General features: G+C 39.6%; 1 long non-coding RNA gene across 1 annotated transcript; it reads right to left on the bottom strand.

Annotated features, from left to right (window-relative positions):
* On the bottom strand, positions 1 to 2,112 carry LOC111813947. Its single transcript, XR_002819063.1, has 2 exons — positions 487 to 2,112; positions 1 to 152 (listed from the first exon to the last, which is right to left on the bottom strand). It is a non-coding gene; the product is annotated as an uncharacterized LOC111813947 (long non-coding RNA).
* Positions 2,113 to 4,548: the final 2,436 nt, after the last annotated feature.

The raw sequence follows: 4,548 nt of genomic DNA on the forward strand, positions 1-4,548 counted from the left end.
TCCCCACTCTCACTATTCTGGTAATTCTGCTGGTAATTGCGTGGAGGACCCCTACGACGTGGATAGCGTCTATAATGGTTACGGTCTGCTGCGTATTTACTGACTTGAAATGGAACTCCACCAGGGCCTGTAACATTTGCTGCCTCCGCACCCTACAAAAGCCATTATATATTGATAGTGACAAAGGAAAAGGAAATACTGTCAACGAACTTCACACAAAGCCAGGGAAACAACCCAAAGGACAAAACTAAAAATGTAGGGCAGGGGGTGGTGTCTGTGTAAGGTGCACAGCAATGACTACACATCAGCTCCTCACTGTTCTGAAGAGACTGCCCTCTAACTGCACCAGCACATTAGGCTTGATGTACCTGTGTTCATGTAGTCACCTGAACACATCCATCCACATTAGAGCCACCATCCTATCGGATGAGACCTCCAAAGTATTGCCATACCGAAGTCAAACCTTTACACAAAAAGCATCCTCACCTTTTCTCCTTCAACAACATCAAACTCCACAGTCTCTCCATCTCCTACACTGCGAAGGTACTTCCTGGGGTTATTCTTCTTTATGGCAGTCTAGTAATATCACATTCCAAAAATAGATTAACAGGGGAGAATAATGTTCTTTTTCATTCAAAATGTACCAGAGTCAATTATTATTTTAAGCTTGGATATATACTTATAATTTGCTTTACATAAGACCAAACTGTCAATAGATTCAGGAAAGCAAGGACCAATGCCATCCCCAACCTGAAACAAAATACTCAATCTTATAAGGCCCCAGCATTTTACCACTATTTACAAAACTAATTTAACACTGAAGACGACAATTTATATACATACACATTTAAATGCTTTTTTGTGAAAGCATTAGATATAGCTTGAAACAAAAATGAACTACCCATCTATCCCCCAAAGACTGCACTTAATAGTAGAAGCTAGCCCCACACGTGGCCAGTTTAGATGACAGGCGAGTTTAGTTTTACATGCTTCAAAGTTTAACAATCCAACTTTGTCCCTGTATTGCCATGTCTAACTCAATTACAAATGTCAACAAAAATCCCTTCCAACCTGTAATACCGTCCATGGAAATGCATTTCTCAGGTATTATTAACTATGCCACTCTTAAGATTATCTGACTGCATGGGATTGTTGGCTATTCCCACCCCAGAATACAATCTTGCATAGTAACACTTTAAAAAAGTGACTTGCTCAAGGTCATGCAGCTACTGAGTGGTAGAACAGGGTTCTCTAAATCTAGGTCTTGGGACTCCAAATCCCATGGACATTCCACATCACGGCAGTATCCATTACAGGATCACTCATGCATTTCCATTCCAGAGGCAGGACAACCAACAAGTCTGAGGCCAGTTAAGCTCTGTTGCCCAGAACTGCAGTCTGCTTGATACACCACTAAGACCCAAGCAGCCAAAGAAACAACTACATGTTGAAACCACTTCCAAAATGATAAAACCATTATTGGTGACACCTTGTGGGTCAATACAACTGAGTTGAGTCAAATAATTGATCTCAGCTGTCATCTAAACTGTCACATAGTTTTCATACCTTTCATATATAGCCAACTCTCAGTTACCTGCAGTCATAGGGGATAGCAGAATTATGGATAATTAAAACCCCCAAAACTATACAATCAACATCTCTAACCCCTCCCCCTCCAAGGCTGCCAAAAGATAGCAAGACTGATGATCAGCCTGTCTATTGTTCCTAGGTGCATACTCATCAACATGCAGAACATTGTTATTTTTATAAAAATACCAAATTTATGAAACACTTTAAAACATCTTTTGTGCAGTCCTCAAATTACAGTTTGAATTTAAATGTTTCCATACTTAAATATGACCCTTGCATTATTTGATAGGTTTTTTGGGGATGTACTAGAAATTAATCTGGTATCACCTGGAATGTCAGTGAATGCAATCCTTATCACTTCAGCAAGCTGCAAAGCACCAATCTATGACACTCTCCCCTAAGAAGCATGTTGTCATCTAAGCTCCTATCTGCCTGAATGAAACTGCAATGAAAGTGATTTTAGGTGTTTTGATTTCTGGATTACTATAAAAAGTTGGATAGAGTTCTTTAAAATTTCTAATACAATCTGATACTTCAACGGTCTTAGTGAAGAAAAAAAAAAGAAACCTGGCACAATACCATAATTCATATATGAAAATGTTATTTTCCTATTCATGTAGTATCTGTGATGAGTAAATCCAACGGTGCCTATAACACACCAAATTTTTATTTTGTGTGTGGCCAGCTCAGCCCACCAGGGGGCGGGGCTGGCTGGCATGTGGTGCTGGGGGATTGAACCGCGGTTCCTGTGCTCTGCTAAGCTTGCTCCAAGTAGGTGCTTTAGACCACTGAGCCATCTCACCAGCCCCAACACCAAATTTAAAATACTAGCCAGGAACAGTGGCACAGCCTGCATTCAAAAGGCTGAGGCAGGAGGGTGGTTGAGAATGAGACCAGGGACCAGGGAGACAGCTCAGTAGAGTAAGCGCTTGCCTGGCAAACACAAAGACCTGAGTTCAATCCCTGGTTCCACCAAAAACAAAAAGAGAATGAGACCAGCTTGGGCTATAGAGCAAGGCCGGCCTGAAGTGCACACAGCAAGACCCTGTCTCAAAAAGACCAATAATAATAATAATAATAATAATAATAATAATAATAATAGTTTACTTTGGCAATTATCTTAATTTCTCAGTTTCTGAACATTTTCTTAAATGATACTTGAGCAAAACAATGTCAGCCAATCTACAATTATGTAATAATGATAAGCCACCAATCTGGGTGCACTGCTTTTGTTCACTTAACTTGAAACTCTTTCAAGTATTTCAAGTTTTTCAAAGCTACTCAATTCTCCAAAGATGAAACAAAACAAAAAATCCACTAGGTGGACCTACACTGCTTTGGTAGTTTCCTACAATCTTCTTCAGTTTATTATGTTTCCTTCAACTATGCCCTGTTACTATTTGTCCTTTCCAAAAACATAAACAGCATCTGAAAAATTTGCCAATTTCTTTTATTTTTGGCAACATTATTTAGTAGTTGGTTTTTGGCTCATCTGGAATTAGGTATGAAAACTTAGCTCAATGAGTTGAGCAAACGCAACATTTAAAAAAAGATGGAGCAGCTATTAGCAGTCAAATCTGAAATGAATTAAGTAGGTTCTAGTACAATGTCTCAATGTACACATTTAAGAGGATTTTTCTTTAGGTATAACTACAAGTGGTTGAACATAACCTTTTGCAAGGGAAATAGAACATTTTTTTCTTCTCCTAAGCCTCGATTCACCAAGTGCAAGTGCAAGTACCCACATAAGCACTCACCTGGTGTACAAATACATCTTCCTTGGTGTCATTCCTGTAAAACAAATTAAGTAGAACAAATAAGAAAAATATACAGGAATTTCCTAACAGGAAAATCTGAACAAAATAAGCAAGCAAGATGCCATGCTGTTTTACAGACTAAGCAGTGGCAAACAGCTGTAATCTCACTAGCTGTGGAAGGATAAACAAAACAAGCCTAGGAAGTCCAAGTGCAGCTGGACATGACAATGCATGTCTACAATCCCAGGAATCTGGTAGGCAGAGGCAGGGCGATCAAGAGTTCAAGTCCCGCAAGTCTGATTTGACTTGGTAAGCTCCTGTCTCCAATCCCAGTATGGGGTAAGGGAAGGCTCTGAGATGACAGGTAACACACTCTGCTGCTCTTGTGTGTCCCCAACAGCAGTGCAAGGGGGAGTTAATTCCTCATTTCATCCTCTATTTTTTCTTCACCATTTCCAACTCTCAAATTCCCTTGAAGCTATAAAAATGACCACAGAAATAATCTTCTGGAACACACAGAAAAGAATAAACCCCAATACAGACTAGACCTCAGGTGACAAGTCAAAGCTGGTTTGTGAGTTATAATTAATGTACCTCTCTGGTTGGGTATGTTGATAGTGGGGTAAAGGATAAAGTTATGGGATCTGTTAACTTTCAGCTTAATTTCCTTATGAACCTAAACCACATAAAGAGAGAAAAGGGTAGGTAGGTGGTGGTGGGAAATCAAGTACAAACATGGATACCAGAACTATCCACACCTCTTACGTATTAAATGACAAACTGTTTCAATAACATATACTACTTTATCTTAAACAGACATCATTTTATAGCAATCGGTCACATCTGCCAAATATCACTGAGCTATTTAAGATTTGAAAATGTAGGCTGGGGAGATAGCTCAGTAGAATAAGCGCTTGCCTGGCAAGCACAAGGACCTGAGTTCAATCCCCGGTTCTGCCAAAAAATAAAAAAATAAAATGATAATGTCTCAGAAAAGGTCAAATACTGGTAAATGCAGCAAATTCAAAAAAAACTGAATTTACAGCTGGGTATTGTGTCCAGTGCTTATAATCCCAGCACTTAGTCCTCCCAGCTTAGGCAGGACTGCCAACTTGGGCTGCACAATGAGTTCAACACCAGCCTGTACTACAAAGTTAATACCCCATCTCAAAAAAACAAGCAAAGGGGGGCCAGGGACATA

Source organism: Octodon degus, unplaced genomic scaffold (genome assembly GCF_000260255.1).
Source record: "Octodon degus isolate 3935 unplaced genomic scaffold, OctDeg1.0 scaffold00245, whole genome shotgun sequence".
NCBI classification, from domain to species: Eukaryota; Metazoa; Chordata; class Mammalia; order Rodentia; family Octodontidae; genus Octodon; species Octodon degus.